The sequence below is a fragment of the Ranitomeya imitator genome, chromosome 1 (assembly GCF_032444005.1).
Source record: "Ranitomeya imitator isolate aRanImi1 chromosome 1, aRanImi1.pri, whole genome shotgun sequence".
In the NCBI taxonomy this organism is placed as follows: Eukaryota; Metazoa; Chordata; class Amphibia; order Anura; family Dendrobatidae; genus Ranitomeya; species Ranitomeya imitator.
This window is the reverse complement of record NC_091282.1, coordinates 300,175,646-300,193,370: the sequence shown is the minus strand read 5'-3', so window position 1 is coordinate 300,193,370 and position 17,725 is coordinate 300,175,646. Positions and strand designations below refer to the sequence as shown.

The window sequence follows — 17,725 nt, the reverse complement described above, 5'->3', positions numbered from 1 at the left end:
AAAAACAAGCAGTACATACTTACATTCCGGTGTCTGTCCCCCAGCCTCAGCTTCCCGCACTGACTGTGAGCGCCGGCCGGCCGTAAAGCACAGCGGTGACGTCACTGCCCTGCTTTACGGCCGGCGCTACACAGTGCAGGAAAGCTGAGGCCAGGGGACTTTGGTCGCTGGAGAGCTGTCTGTGTGACAGCTCTCCAGCGACCACACAGAGACAAAACAGCGACGCTGCAGCGATCGGCATCGTTGTCTATATCGCTGCAGCATCGCTTAATGTGACAGTACCTTTAGTTTACAGGGTGAAAAAGTTGTGATAAAATGACAGTTTTCTCTGCTGCAGACATTCCAGTGAGCTGAGTGAAGACCCCAATCTAACCCCACCCCCACCACGGATTGACAGCTGTGTACACTGTAGATTAGCAGAATGCTGCTAATAAGTGGAGGGCCGTGGTTACAAGGAGCAGTAGGACCCAATAGCAGGAGGCAGCTAGTCCTCTACTGATAAACTCCTGCTGATAAAACACTAATTTTATTGAAGAAACAACACACAGCCTAGTAAGTGACACACTGTAGGAATTAGGCCCTCAGCTTCTATATCATCGATGTCAAACTCAGGCCCACGGGTAAAATCTGGCCCACAGTACAATTGTCAGTGCAATACCAAATGTCTAGAGCTGGCCCACTGGTAGACAGTGCACGCACCACTAATGCTACAAATCCTGGTTACTACAAGGCGGTTTATAGTAAGTATAGTAAGGCGCTCCCCAGCTATGACCCTTCCAAGTTGGCATTTACCTGAGCCGGAAGTTGCCTCCTCTGCTCTCTATAAACAGCGTGCACTCCCCTTGTGCTCTCCATACATTGCCTACTACCCTCTATCCCCTCCACAAACTGGGATATTCTCCATTTTGTTTTCTTGTACATTGTTCTCCATTTCCTATGTATTGAGATCTCACCCTTTTTGTTCACTCCAGCTCTTGACTGTGTGAATATTATTGTTTCAGTGTTGTTTATGCACTTCTGATTGTCTGTATATCCCTATATTTCCTTCTATTTGAGAGTCACCACACCCACTGCATTTCCCTGTACACTGCTATGTACCAGCCCCACAACCCTAACTTCTCTTGCAGTACTGGGATTCCCTGTACCCTAGGCAGATTTCGCCCAACTCATTTTTACCCCTTCTCCGTTCTCCTCTTTATCTGTGTCGTGACTAATGGCTTTTAGGCGAGATGAATCTGTCCTGCGCTTTATGTACATGCTCAGTAGTGAGGCAGTGCTGTGGAGTCGGGAGTCTGAAGTTGAGGAGTTGAAGCTTTGGCTTACCGATTCCACAGCCCTGCCTCTCACACCTCATGCTCAACCTATCACAGAAGAAGTTACCAAGCTGTCCTCCCTCAGCCATGGAATCTCTCTAAAACTGAACTTCTTGAGTTTCATCCTTCTACTAACCTACCTTTACCCAATATCACAATTTCCTTGGGTGGTTCAACCATATCTCTCCAGCAGTACACTTGCTGTCTTGGAGTCAGTCGTATTTGACACAGAACTTTCCTTTATTCTCTATATTCACTCACTCAATCACTCACTCAATCACTCATGCCACTTTCACCTTAAAAACATCTCCAGAATCTGACCTTTTCCCACATTTGAAACTGTAAAAACTCTTAGGCTAGGGTCACATTGCGTTAGTGCAACCCGTTTAGCGCTAGCGGGTTGCGCTAACGCAATGTTTTTAATGTGGCCGCGTCCCGGGGTCGCGGTAACGTCCCCGCTCTCGCAGATCCCCGATCTGCGAGAGCGGGGAACGGACCGCGGGCGCGCCTCGGACGCTGCGAGCAGCGTCCGCGGCGCGCCAGGAAACACCGGCGCGTCGCTAGCGCGTGCCGAACATGGCACGCGCTAGTGCTGCGCGTTCCCATTGCCATGAATGGGCGCGCTAACGGACGCGTTGCACGGCGTTAATTTCGCTGTGCAACGCTGTCCGTTAGCGCTTTCCCATTAACGCAATGGGAACCAAGCCTTAGTGTCTTATTCATTCTCGTCTGGACTACGACAACTTTCTACTAAATGTTCTCCCACTTACTAAACTCTCTCCTCTCCATCCTGGATGTGCAGTTAGGGTCGTATTTCTGTCCAGTTACATGGATGACTCCACCCTTCCCTGCATTGGTGGCCCATCCACTACAGATTACATTATAAACTTATCTCTCTCACCCACAAAGCTCAGCACTGGTCTGCACCACCATACATTTCCTCCTTCATATCTGTATAGCACCCTACTCTGCTTTCCATTTGGCAACTGATCTAAGACCAACATCCCCCATAATTCGAATCTCTCCCCTCTGTCTTCAAGACGTCTCTCGTTCTGCACCAGTTCTTTGTAATGCAATACCTCAAACAATCCGATTAATACTAAGCCCTTACAGTTTTAAGTGTGCTCTAAAACCCACGTCTCTTTAAGGTACCGTCACACATAACGATATCGTTAACGAGATCGTTGCTTTTTGTGACGTAGCAACGATATCGTTAACTAAATCGTTATGTGTGACAGCGACCAACGATCAGGCCCCTGCTGGGAGATCGTTGGTCGCTGGGGAAAGTCCAGCACTTTATTTTGTCGCTGGATCTCCCGCTGACATTGCTGAATCGGCGCGTGTGACGCCGATCCAGCGATGTCTGCACTGGTAACCAGGGTAAACATCGGGTTACTAAGCGCAGGGCCGCGCTTAGTAGCCCGATGTTTACCCTGGTTACCAATGTAAAAGTAAAAAAAAAAAAAAAAAAACAGTACATACTTACATTCCTGTCACGTTCCTCAGCGTCAGCTTCCCTGCGTCCCCCAGTGTCAGCGCCGGCCGGCCGTAAAGCAAAGCACAGCGGTGACGTCACCGCTCTGCTTTCCGGCAAGCGTGCTTACACAGAGCAGGGAAGCTGAGGCTGGGGGACGCGACAGGAATGTAAGTATGTAGTGTTTTATTTTTTACTTTTACAATGGTAACCAGGGTAAACATCGGGTTACTAAGCGCGGCTCTGCACTTAGTAACCCGATGTTTACCCTGGATACCCGGGGACTTCGGGATCGTTGGTCGCTGGAGAGCTGTCTGTGTGACAGCTCTCCAGTGACCACACAGCGACGCTGCAGCGATCGGCATCGTTGTCTAGATCGCTGCAGCGTCGCTTAACCCCTTAATGACAGCCAATATGTCTTTTAACTGACCTGAGATATAAGAGAATATCCTGCCCATACAGGTGACAATCCAGTAGCTGTCGGCTGTACACTATAGCTGACAACTTGCTGCACTAGCCACGATCAGTGTTGTCACCGTCCAAATCTGTTTAACCCCTTATATACGATTCGATACAATACACTTTATTGATCCCGTGGGAAATTATGGTATCACAGCAGCACAACTTAAATCATAAAAATCATAAAGGAATTACATAGTTGACATGACAGTTTGTTGACAGAAGAACATTATACATTAGAATAGGACATACACAACGAGTGAACTGAAATGTAGAGAAATAAGTAGACATTCACCTTGGTGGTTTAACCCTAATGTTATTGTTGTACATTCCCATGGCAGTTGGCACAAACGATTTCCTATATTTTTCCTTCTTACACCTCAGAAGTATTAGCCGGTTACTGAAGGTGCTCTTCTGTCTCATGAATAGCTCATATAGTGGATGTGCATTATTGTTCATAATTTCCATACACTTTCTCAGAGTTCTTTTCTCCACTACCTCCCCAAAAGAGTCCAGATTACAGCCGACAGCAGAACTTGCCTTCTTAATAATCTTATTCAGCTTATTAGCATCAGAGGCCCGAACACTACTACCCCAGCACGTGATGTCAATAGTGACTACATCATTATAAATGGTTAACAGAGTATGGGGGATTCCTCTTTGTCCAAACTTGTGCCCTCAGATCATGATTTTGTGGTCCTGATGTTTGCCATGGCAATTCACGACCAAATAGCGGCCTTACAGTCTTTCGGCTCTAGTAATCTGGAGGCATTTAGGTGGTAAAAATACACATTTTCATTTCTGTCATACCACTTTGCATTAATTCCTATAAAGCACCTGAAGGGTTAATAAAGTACATGACAGCAGTTTTCAATATGTCAGGGGGTGCTGTTTTGAAAATGGTATCATGTATGGGGGTTTCCCAATATATAGGACCCCTAAAGTCACTTCAAACATGGATAGGTCCTTAAAAAAATAAATTTTGTAACTTTCCTTGAAAAAATGAAAAATTGCTGCTACATTTTTAAACCTCCTAAAATGCTAAAAAAATAAAAGAACATTTTACACGTGGTAATGATATAAAGCAAACATGAGGGAAATGTTTTATTAATGTTTTCCTGTGGTATGACCATCTGGATTAAAGGGATAAGCATTCAAATTTAGAAAATTGCTAATTTTTTAACATATTTCTCAAATTTTTGATATTTTTAATAAATAAACACAAAACATATTGACCTAAATTTACCATTATCATAAAGTATAATGTGTCACGAAAAAACAATCTCAAAATCACTGGGATTTGTTGAAGCGTTGCAGAGTTATTACCAGATAAAGTGACACTGGTCAGATTTAAAAAATGTGGCACCGTCACTAAGGGGTTAATGTGACGGTACCTTTAGACAGGTCTATTACTTCACTAATCTAACTTTTCCCTGTTCCCCTTAAATGTCCTAAAAATAATCTGCTCCCTCCTGCTCATCTGTCTCCACATCCTCCAAGCCCCCAATACCACTTGGTAGCTGCACTTAGATTCTGACTGATGGCCGGTTCTTGCAGCTTTATTTGAAAATCCCTATTCTATGGCTGGACTGTAAAGGACAAGCACTTTTTACCTACTGTGCCCCCAGCAACCATTTCCTTATAGATTATAAGCAGGACCCTCACTCCTACTGTAACTATTGAATTAGGGTGGTTTCACATTTGCGTTTTTTTTTTTTGCGGTAAAAAACGCAAAAAAACGCATGCGTTTTTTCCCCCTATACTTGACATTAAAAACGCATGCTTTTTTTGCATGCATTTTGATGCGTTTTTGCAACGCATGCGTTTTTTCTCTGTATGCGTTTTGTTGCAGAAATGCAACATGGAGTAATTTTAGCGGCGTTTAGCGGCGTTTTTTTGCCGCGAAAAAAACGCATGCGTTTTTCGCGGTAAAAAAACCTATTGATGTCTATGTAAACGCATGCGTTTTTAAGCACATGCGTTTGCATGCGTTTTTATAGAAAAACACAAGAATACACACTTATAAGCCATCCCCCAACCCTAACCCTAAAACACAAACTCTAACACAAACTCTAACCCTAACCCTAGGGATCCTAACCCTAACACTGTTATGACCTGGTGGTTAGGAGCACCCGGCACGACGTCATAGTTAACCCCTTCATGACCGGGGGATTTTTCGTTTTTCCGTGTTCGTTTTTCGCTCCCCTCCTTCCCAGAGCCATAACTTTTTTATTTTTCTGTCAATTTGGCCATGTGAGGGCTTATTTTTTGCGGGACGAGTTGTACTTTTGAACGACATCATTGGTTTTAGCATGTCGTGTACTAGAAAACGGGAAACAAAATTCCAAGTGCGGGGAAATTGCAAAAAAAGTGCAATCCCACATTGGTTTTTTGTTTGGCTTTTTTGCTAGGTTCACTAAATGCTAAAACTGACCTGCCATTATGATTCTCCAGGTCATTACGAGTTCATAGACACCAAACATGACTAGGTTATTTTTTATCTAAGTGGTGAAAAAAAATTCCAAACTTTGCTAAAAAAAAAAAAAAAAAAAAAAAAAATTGCGCCATTTTCCGATACTCGTAGCGTCTCCATTTTTCATCATCTGGGGTCGGTTGAGGGCTTATTTTTTGCGTGCCGAGATGACGTTTTTAATGATAGCATTTCGGTGCAGATACGTTCTTTTGATCGCCCGTTATTGCATTTTAATGCAATGTCGCGGCGACCAAAAAAACGTAATTCTGGCGTTTCAAATTTTTTTCCCGCTACGCTGTTTAGCGATCAGGTTAATACTTTTTTTTAATTGATAGATCGGGCGATTCTGAGCGCGGCGATACCAAATATGCGTAGATTTGATATTTTTTTTATTGATTTATTTTGATTGGGGCGAAAGGGGGGTGATTTAAACTTTTATGTTTTTTTTATTTTTTTCACATTTTTTTAAACTTTTTTTTTTTACTTTTGCCATGCTTCAATAGCCTCCATGAGAGGCTAGAAGCAGGCACAACGCGATTGGCTCTGCTACATAGCAGCGATCTGCTGATCGCTGCTATGTAGCAGAATTGCACGTGTGCTGTGAGCGCCGACCACAGGGTGGCGCTCACAGCGACGGGCAATCAGTAACCATAGAGGTCTCAAGGACCTCTATAGTTACCATTCACAAGCATCGCCGACCCCCGATCATGTGACGGGGGTCGGCGATGACGTCATTTCCGGCCGCCCGGCCGGAAGCGGTAGTTAAATGCCGCTGTCTGCGTTTGACAGCGGCATTTAACTAGTTAATAGGTGCGGGCAGATCGCGATTCTGCCCGCGCCTATTACGGGCACATGTCAGCTGTTCAAAACAGCTGACATGTCACGGCTTTGGTGCGGGCTCACCGCGGAGCCCTGCATCAAAGCAGGGGAGCCGGCATCGGACGGTATAGTACGTCCGATGCCGGTAAGGGGTTAAACTCACACAAGACAAGCTCTGGGATGTGGGAGCTCTGCTGACCGCAGGCCCTAATCCTATCACAACAACTAGAAATAGCCGTGGAGCGTTCCTGACTCTCCCTAGACGCCTCTTCACAGCCTAAGAGCTAGCTAGCCCTAGAGATAGAAAATAAAGCCTACCTTGCCTCAGAGAAATTCCCCAAAGGAAAAGGCAGCCCCCCACATATATTGACTGTGAGTAAAGATGAAAGTCACAAACGCAGAAATGAAACAGGTTTCAGCAAAGGGAGGCCAGACTAACTAAACTGACAGAGGATAGGAAAGGTATCTTTGCGGTCAGCACTAAAAACTACAAAAGACCACGCAGAGTGTGCAAAAAGACCTCCGCACCGACTAACGGTGCGGAGATGCCACTCTGCATCCCAGAGCTTCCAGCTAGCAAGACAAAATCATGATAACCAGCTGGACAAGGAAACAATGAACAAATAATAACTATCAGGAACTTAGCTTCTGCTGGAGAAGACAGGTCACCAGAAAGATCCAAGAGCGAACTGAACCAATGCAGGAACATTGACAGCTGGCATGGAGTAACGATCTGAGTGGAGCTAAATAGGGCAGCCAACCAAAGGATAAACCACGTCACCTGTGTAAGGAACCTCAGAAGCAGCAGCTTCACTCACAGCCACCAGAGGGAGTCCATGGACAGAACTCGCCGAAGTACCATTCACGACCACAGGAGGGAGTTCGGCAACAGAATTCACAACAGTACCCCCCCCTTGAGGAGGGGTCACCGAACCCTCACCAGAGCCCCCAGGCCGATCAGGATGAGCCAAATGAAAGGCACGAACCAGATCGGCAGCATGAACATCAGAGGCAAAAACCCAGGAATTATCTTCCTGACCATAACCCTTCCACTTGACCAGGTACTGGAGTTTCCGTCTCGAAACACGAGAATCCAAAATCTTCTCCACCACATACTCCAACTCCCCCTCAACCAACACCGGGGCAGGAGGATCAACGGAGGGAACCATAGGCGCCACGTATCTCCGCAACAACGACCTATGGAACACATTATGGATGGCAAAAGAAGCTGGAAGGTCCAAACGAAATGACACAGGATTAAGAACTTCAGAAATCTTATATGGCCCAATGAAACGAGGCTTAAACTTAGGAGAGGAAACCTTCAAAGGAACATGACGAGATGACAACCAAACCAAATCCCCAACACGAAGTCGGGGACCAACACAGCGCCGGCGGTTAGCGAAACGTTGAGCCTTCTCCTGGGACAATGTCAAACTGTCCACCACATGAGTCAAAATCTGCTGCAACCTGTCCACCAGCGTATCCACACCAGGACAGTCCGAAGGCTCAACCTGCCCTGAAGAGAAACGAGGATGGAAACCAGAATTACAGAAAAAAGGAGAAACTAAAGTAGCCGAGCTGGCCCGATTATTAAGGGCGAACTCGGCCAAAGGCAAGAAGGACACCCAATCATCCTGATCAGCAGAAACAAAGCATCTCAGATATGTTTCCAAAGTCTGATTAGTTTGTTCGGTTTGGCCATTAGTCTGAGGATGGAAAGCCGAACCAAAAAACAAATCAATGCCCATCTTAGCACAAAAGGACCGCCAAAACCTCGAAACAAACTGGGAACCTCTGTCCGAGACGATGTTCTCTGGAATGCCATGCAAACGAACCACATGCTGGAAAAACAATGGCACCAAATCAGAGGAGGAAGGTAATTTAGACAAGGGTACCAAATGGACCATCTTAGAGAAGCGATCACAAACCACCCAAATGACCGACATCCTTTGAGAAACAGGGAGATCAGAAATAAAATCCATGGAAATATGCGTCCAAGGCCTCTTCGGGACCGGCAAGGGCAAAAGCAACCCACTGGCACGAGAACAGCAGGGCTTAGCCCGAGCACAAGTCCCACAGAACTGCACAAAAGAACGCACATCCCGTGACAAAGAAGGCCACCAAAAGGATCTAGCCACCAAATCTCTGGTACCAAAGATTCCAGGATGACCAGCCAACACCGAACAATGAACCTCAGAGATAACTCTACTAGTCCATCTATCAGGGACAAACAGTCTCTCCGCTGGATAACGGTCAGGTCTATCAGCCTGAAACTTCTGCAGCACGCGCCGCAAATCAGGGGAGATGGCAGACAAAATTACCCCCTCTTTAAGAATACCCGCCGGCTCCGGAACACCCGGAGAGTCAGGCACAAAACTCCTTGACAGGGCATCAGCCTTCACATTCTTAGATCCCGGAAGGTATGAAACCACAAAATCAAAACGGGAGAAAAAGAGCGACCATCGAGCCTGTCTAGGATTCAACCGTTTGGCAGACTCGAGATAAGTCAAATTCTTGTGATCCGTCAAGACCACCACGCGATGTTTAGCTCCTTCAAGCCAATGTCGCCACTCCTCGAATGCCCACTTCATGGCCAACAACTCTCGATTGCCAACATCATAATTGCGCTCAGCAGGCGAGAATTTTCTAGAAAAGAAGGCACATGGTTTCATCACCGAGCCATCAGAACTTCTTTGCGACAAAACAGCCTCTGCTCCAATCTCAGAAGCATCAACCTCGACCTGAAACGGGAGCGAAACATCTGGCTGGCACAACACAGGGGCAGAAGAAAAACGACGCTTCAACTCCTGAAAAGCCTCTACAGCCGCAGAGGACCAATTGACCACATCAGCACCTTTCTTGGTCAAATCAGTCAACGGTTTAGCAATACTAGAAAAATTAGCGATGAAGCGACGGTAAAAATTAGCAAAGCCCAGGAACTTCTGCAGGCTCTTCACAGATGTCGGCTGAGTCCAATCATAAATGGCCTGAACTTTAACAGGGTCCATCTCGATAGTAGAAGGGGAAAAAATGAAACCCAAAAATGAAACCTTCTGAACTCCAAAGAGACACTTTGACCCCTTCACAAACAAGGAATTCGCCCGAAGGACCTGGAACACCATTCTGACCTGCTTCACATGAGACTCCCAATCATCCGAAAAGACCAAAATGTCATCCAAATATACAATCATGAATCTATCCAGGTACTCTCGAAAGATGTCATGCATAAAGGACTGAAACACAGATGGAGCATTAGAAAGCCTGAATGGCATAACCAGGTACTCAAAATGGCCCTCGGGCGTATTAAATGCTGTTTTCCATTCATCGCCCTGTTTAATTCGCACAAGATTATACGCCCCTCGAAGATCTATCTTGGTGAACCAACTAGCCCCCTTAATCCGAGCAAACAAATCAGACACCAACGGCAAAGGATACTGAAATTTGACTGTGATTTTATTAAAAAGGTGGTAATCAATACAAGGTCTCAAAGAGCCATCCTTCTTGGCCACAAAAAAGAACCCTGCTCCCAATGGTGAGGACGACGGGCGAATATGACCCTTCTCTAAGGATTCCTTTATATAACTCCGCATAGCGGCGTGCTCTGGCACAGATAAATTAAACAAACGGCCCTTAGGAAACTTACTACCAGGAATCAAATTAATAGCACAATCGCAATCCCTATGAGGAGGTAGGGCACCGGATTTGGGCTCTTCAAATACATCCCGGTAATCTGATAAAAACTCAGGGACTTCAGAAGGAGTGGAAGGCGAAATTGACAACAATGGAACATCACCATGTACCCCCTGACAACCCCAGCCGGACACAGACATAGATTTCCAATCTAACACTGGATTATGGACCTGTAGCCATGGCAACCCCAAAACGACCACATCATGCAGATTATGCAACACCAAAAAGCGAATATCCTCCTGATGTGCAGGAGCCATGCACATGGTCAATTGAGTCCAGTACTGAGGCTTATTCTTGGCCAAAGGCGTAGCATCAATTCCTCTCAATGGAATAGGATACTGCAAGGGCTCCAAGAAAAAACCACAGCGCCTGGCAAACTCCAAGTCCATCAAATTCAGGGCAGCGCCTGAATCCACAAATGCCATAACAGAATAGGACGACAGAGAGCAAATCAGAGTAACGGACAAAAGAAATTTAGACTGTACCGTACCAATGGTGGCAGACCTAGCGAACCGCTTAGTGCGCTTAGGACAATCGGAGATAGCATGAGTGGATTCACCACAGTAAAAACACAGCCCATTCCGACGTCTGTGTTCTTGCCGTTCAGCTCTGGTCAAAGTCCTATCACACTGCATAGGCTCAGGCCTATGCTCAGAGAATACCGCCAGATGGTGCACAGCTTTGCGCTCACGCAAGCGCCGATCGATCTGAATGGCCAAGGACATAGACTCATTCAGACCAGCAGGCGTGGGAAATCCCACCATGACATCCTTAAGGGCTTCAGAAAGACCCTTTCTGAAAATTGCCGCCAGGGCACACTCATTCCACTGAGTAAGCACAGACCACTTTCTAAACTTCTGACAGTACACCTCCGCTTCATCCTGACCCTGACACAAAGCCAGCAAGATTTTCTCTGCCTGATCCACTGAATTTGGTTCATCATAAAGCAATCCAAGCGCCAGAAAAAACGCATCAACATCACGCAATGCAGGATCTCCTGGCGCAAGGGAAAATGCCCAGTCTTGAGGGTCACCACGCAACAAAAAAATAATGATTTCTACTTGTTGAACGGGGTCACCAGAGGAGCGGGGTTTCAAAGCTAGAAACAGTTTACAATTATTTTTGAAATTCAGAAACTTAGATCTATCCCCAGAAAATAAATCAGGAATAGGAATTCTAGGCTCTAACATAGGATTCTGAACCACAAAATCTTGAATGTTTTGTACCCTTGCAGTGAGATGATCCACACAAGAGGACAGACCTTGAATGTCCATATCTACACCTGTGTCCTGAACCACCCAAAGGTTTAGGGGAAAAGAAAGACAAAACACAGTGCAAAGAAAAAAAAATGGTCTCAGAACTTCTCTTATCCCTCTATTGAGATGCATTAATACTTTGGGCCAGCTGTACTGTTATGACCTGGTGGTTAGGAGCACCCGGCACGACCTGATAGTTAAACTCACACAGGACAAGCTCTGGGATGTGGGAACTCTGCTGACCGCAGGCCCTAATCCTATCACAACAACTAGAAATAGCCGTGGAGTGTTCCTGACTCTCCCTAGACGCCTCTTCACAGCCTAAGAGCTAGCTAGCCCTAGAGATAGAAAATAAAGCCTACCTTGCCTCAGAGAAATTCCCCAAAGGAAAAGGCAGCCCCCCACATATATTGACTGTGAGTAAAGATGAAAGTCACAAACGCAGAAATGAAACAGGTTTCAGCAAAGGGAGGCCAGACTAACTAAACTGACAGAGGATAGGAAAGGTATCTTTGCGGTCAGCACAAAAAACTACAAAAGACCATGCAGAGTGTGCAAAAAGACCTCCGCACCGACTAACGGTGCGGAGATGCCACTCTGCATCCCAGAGCTTCCAGCTAGCAAGACAAAATCATGATAACCAGCTGGACAAGGAAACAATGAACAAATAATAACTATCAGGAACTTAGCTTCTGCTGGAGAAGACAGGTCACCAGAAAGATCCAAGAGCGAACTGAACCAATGCAGGAACATTGACAGCTGGAATGGAGTAACGATCTGAGTTGAGTTAAATAGAGCAGCCAACCAAAGGATAAACCACGTCACCTGCGTAAGGAACCTCAGAAGCAGCAGCTTCACTCACAGCCACCAGAGGGAGTCCATGGACAGAACTTGCCGAAGTACCATTCACGACCACAGGAGGGAGTTCGACAACAGAATTCACAACAAACACAAACCCTAACCCTAAAACACAAACTCTAACACAAACTCTAACTTTAACCTAGGGATCCTAACCCTAACACAAACCCTAACCCCAACCCTAGGGATCCTAACCCTAACCCTAACACAAACCCGAACCCTAGCCCTAGCCCTAGGGATCCTAACCCTAACACAAACCATAACCCTAGCCCTAACCCTAGGGATCCTAACCCTAACACAAACCCTAACCCTAAAACACAAACTGTAACACAAACTGTAACACAAACTGTAACACAAACTGTAACACAAACCCTAACCCAAACTTTAACCCTAACCCTAGCCCTAACCCTAGGGATCCTAACCCTAACCCTTAGGGTTAGGGTTAGGATCCCTAGGGTTAGGGTTACGGTTTGAGTTAGGGTTTGTGTTAGGGTTAGGATCCCTAGGGTTAGGGTTTGAGTTAGGGTTTGTGTTAGGGTTAGGATCCCTAGGGTTAGGGTTTGTGTTAGGGTTAGAGTTTGTGTTAGGGTTAAGGTTTGTGTTAGGGTTAGGATCCCTAGGGTTAGGGTTTGTGTTAAGGTTTGTGTTAGGGTTTGTGTTAGGGTTTGTGTTAGGGTTTGTGTTAGGGTTTGTGTTAGGGTTAGGATCCCTAGGGTTAGGGTTTGTGTTAGGGTTTGTGTTAGGGTTAGGATCCCTACGGTTAGGGTTTGTGTTAGGGTTTGTGTTAGGGTTAGGATCCCTAGGGTTAGGGTTTGTGTTAGGGTTAGAGTTTGTGTTAGGGTTAGGATCCCTAGGGTTAGGGTTTGTGTTAGGGTTAGAGTTTGTGTTAGGATTAGGATCCCTAGGGTTAGGGTTAGGGTTTGTGTTAGGGTTAGGATCCCTAGGGTTAGGGTTAGGGTTTGTGTTAGGGTTAGGATCCCTAGGGTTAGGGTTTGTGTTAGGGTTAGGATCCCTAGGGTTTGTGTTAGGGTTTGTGTTAGGGTTAGGATCCCTAGGGTTAGGGTTTGTGTTAGGGTTTGTGCTAGAGTTTGGGTTAGAGTTTGGGTTAGAGTTTGGGTTAGAGTTTGGGTTAGAGTTTGGGTTAGAGTTTGGGTTAGAGTTAGAGTTTGTGTTAGGGTTAGGATCCCTAGGGTTAGGGTTAGGGTTTGTGTTAGGGTTAGGATCCCTAGGGTTAGGGTTTGTGTTAGGGTTTGTGCTAGAGTTTGGGTTAGAGTTTGTTTTACAGTTTGGGTTAGAGTTTGGGTTAGGGTTAGAGTTTGTGTTAGGGTTAGTGTTAGGATCCCTAGGGTTAGGGTTAGTGTTAGGATCCCTAGGGTTAGGGTTTGTGTTAGGGTTAGAGTTTGTGTTAGGATTAGGATCCCTAGGGTTAGGGTTAGGGTTTGTGTTAGGGTTTGTGTTAGGGTTAGGATCCCTAGGGTTAGGGTTTGTGTTAGGGTTAGAGTTTGTGTTAGGATTAGGATCCCTAGGGTTAGGGTTAGGGTTTGTGTTAGGGTTTGTGTTAGGGTTAGGATCCCTAGGGTTTGTGTTAGGGTTAGAGTTTGTGTTAGGATTAGGATCCCTAGGGTTAGGGTTAGGGTTTGTGTTAGGGTTAGGATCCCTAGGGTTAGGGTTTGTGTTAGGGTTAGAGTTTGTGTTAGGATTAGGATCCCTAGGGTTAGGGTTAGGGTTTGTGTTAGGGTTAGGATCCCTAGGGTTAGGGTTTGTGTTAGGGTTAGGATCCCTAGGGTTAGGGTTTGTGTTAGGGTTAGGATCCCTAGGGTTTGTGTTAGGGTTTGTGTTAGGGTTAGGATCCCTAGGGTTAGGGTTTGTGTTAGGGTTTGTGCTAGAGTTTGGGTTAGAGTTTGGGTTAGAGTTTGGGTTAGAGTTTGGGTTAGAGTTTGGGTTAGAGTTTGGGTTAGAGTTAGAGTTTGTGTTAGGGTTAGGATCCCTAGGGTTAGGGTTAGGGTTAGGGTTTGTGTTAGGGTTAGGATCCCTAGGGTTAGGGTTTGTGTTAGGGTTAGAGTTTGTGTTAGGGTTAGGATCCCTAGGGTTACTAGGGATCCTAACCCTAACTGTTATGAACAGGTAATTCAGAACCACAATGGACCTTGAAGTTCAGAGCACACAAGGTGACCTGACATTTACCAAAAACATAGGACAAGCTCTGAGACGTGGAAACTCTGCTGACCGCAATCCCTAATCCTAACACACCACACTAAAGGTAGCCGTGGATTGCGCCTAACGCTCCCTATGCAACTCGGCACAGCCTGAGAAACTAACTAGCCCTGAAGATAGAAAAATAAGCCTACCTTGCCTCAGAGAAATTCCCCAAAGGAAAAGGCAGCCCCCCACATATAATGACTGTGAGTAAAGATGAAATACAAACACAGAGATGAAATAGATTTAGCAAAGTGAGGCCCGACTTACTGAATAGACCGAGGATAGGAAAGATAGCTTTGCGGTCAACACAAAAACCTACAAACAACCACGCAGAGGGGCAAAAAGACCCTCCGCACCGACTAACGGTACGGAGGTGCTCCCTCTGCGTCTCAGAGCTCCCAGCAAGCAAGAAAAAACCAATATAGCAAGCTGGACAGAAAATATAGCAAGCAAAAATAACACAAGCAGAACTTAGCTTATGCAGGAAAGAGAGGCCACAGGAACGATCCAGAAGGAAGCAAGACCAATACTAGAACATTGACTGGAGGCCAGGATCAAAGCACCAGGTGGAGTTAAATAGAGCAGCACCTAACGACCTAACCTCATCACCTGAGGAAGGAAACTCAGAAGCCGCAGTACCACTCTCATCCACCAAAGGAAGCTCATAGACAGAACCAGCCGCAGTACCACTCACGACCACAGGAGGGAGCTTGGCCACAGAATTCACAACACCTATCCCTAAGTATTTATGTTTATAGTGGGTTTTCTAGTTGATTTTGATGATTGGCAGCTGTCACACACTTCTCATTATGCGTTTCAAAAACGCAAACGCAGGAAAAAACGCGTTTAAACGTGTCTAAACGCGTTTAAATGCAAAAAACGCATGCGTTTAAACGCGCTTTTGCATCAAATGCGTTTGTGTTAAAAACGCTGCATTTTAAAACGCAAGTGTGAAACCAGCCTTATATATTACTCGAAAATGTCATTATTGTCTGTACCTGACATCAATTAGTTGTAAAGTGCTGCGGAATATATTGACGCTACATAAATAAAATCTATAGTATAGCACTACAGCGCCATTTTATTGAAGACTGTCTTCAATAAAATGGAGTCGACAACGCCAGACCCTACTTCAGCTGGATGTGCATCCTTGGATGCACATGCAGCTGAAGTGTATTGTAGCTCATGAACTTGCCGAGTCCGTGCATCGCAATACAAGCTGCCACCCAATCAGAGGCCAGCACCTGACATCGGTGTGCATGTGACTAGGCGCATTCCACTGACTTCATGAGCCCCCGTCGCTTGGACGCTGAAGCCAGCTGCTGGGGTCTGGGGGAAAGGTGAGTACAAGTGTTCACTGTTTTTTTATGTATTGAACAACAGCAGCAGCGCAGGCAGGATGGGGGACATATACCAGGATAGGGGACATATACCAGGATAGGGAACATATACCAGGATAGGGGACATGTACCAGGATGGGGGGCATATACCAAGATGGGGGGCATATACCAGTGTGAGAGCAGAAGTTTATTTATCTATCGTGACTCCATTTTGGTTTATTTTGTACGGGCATCTCATTGATTGCAAAATGGAGTCTATTGAAAGGGGTGTGTGGGGGGGTGGTCTTTGTCTAAAGAGAATTAACTGAGAAGTGAGACTAAGGAGTAGAGCCACACCTAGACCCAAAAGCTGGATGTCGATAGTGTTGACCAATCAGAAGTATGTGTGCTACTCTCAGGAGATATTTACAGATAAGCTGAGCCAATTATATTGTTACAAAGCATGACTAGTAAAAACCTATATAAACCCTGAGCAATGATGTAATAAAAGGGAGTTCTGTTCTGATACTAAACGTGTCAGTGTGGGCCTCTTTGTATATGTACGTGGATTTTACAATTAATTTATAGCACACACCACGTATCAGGGAGTGTCTCACAATACATGGCAACGACACAAGGATGGTGGGAGCATATACCAGGATGGGGGAGCATATACTACCAGGATGGGGGAGCATATACTACCAGGATGAGGGAGCATATACTACCAGGATGGGGGAGCATATACCAAGATGGGGGAGCATATACTACCGGGTTGGGGGAGCATATACTAGGATGGAGGGACATAGTTGAGGGACATATACCAAGATGAGGGAGCATATACCGGGATGGGGGAGCATATACCGGGATAAGGGAGCATATTTCTTTATATCTGCAGTCTGGAACCCCTGCTTCTGACTGTAGCTGTACTTTGTTGCTCCTATACATAACCAAAATCCAATGGTGGATTCACCACCTCCAAAAACGATTTTTATACACATACACCATGCCAATTGCTGGTGAAAAAGAAGCATAGGCATATAAGATACAATATAAAAATATGATTTTATTTCACACAAAGTTTAAAACAAGACAAGGAAATTCATGAAATATGAAATTACTGATGGCAAAACAGGAAAGGATAAAGTAAAAAAAGCTGTAAAAATGCACAAAATTTATAATTTAACCCCTTCATGACCCAGCCTATTTTGACCTTAAAGATCTTGCCGTTTTTTGCAATTCTGACCAGTGTCCCTTTATGAGGTAATAACTCAGGAACGCTTCAACGGATCCTAGCGGTTCTGAGATTGTTTTTTCGTGACATATTGGGCTTCATGTTAGTGGTAAATTTTGGTCAATAAATTCTGCGTTTATTTGTGATAAAAACGGAAATTTGGCGAAAATTTTGAAAATTTCGCAATTTTCACATTTTGAATTTTTATTCTGTTAAACCAGAGAGTTATGTGACACAAAATAGTTAATAAATAACATTTCCCACATGTGTACTTTACATCAGCACAATTTTGGAAACAAAATTTTTTTTTGCTAGGAAGTTATAAGGGTTAAAATTTGACCAGCGATTTCTCATTTTTACAACGAAATTTACAAAACCATTTTATTTAGGGACCACCTCACATTTGAAGTCAGTTTGAGGGGTCTATATGGCTGAAAATACCCAAAAGTGACACCATTCTAAAAACTGCACCCCTCAAGGTACTCAAAACCACATTCAAGAAGTTTATTAACCCTTCAGGTACTTCACAGCAGCAGAAGCAACATGGAAGGAAAAAATGAACATTTAACTTTTTAGTCACAAAAATTATCTTTTAGCAACAATTTTTTTATTTTCCAAATGGTAAAAGGAGAAA

General features: G+C 45.0%; 1 protein-coding gene across 6 annotated transcripts in view; it reads right to left on the bottom strand.

Annotated features, from left to right (window-relative positions):
* The window catches only part of CABIN1 (calcineurin binding protein 1), a 310,182-nt gene that overhangs the window by 214,501 nt on the left and 77,956 nt on the right, over window positions 1-17,725 (bottom strand). The window lies entirely within an intron of this gene.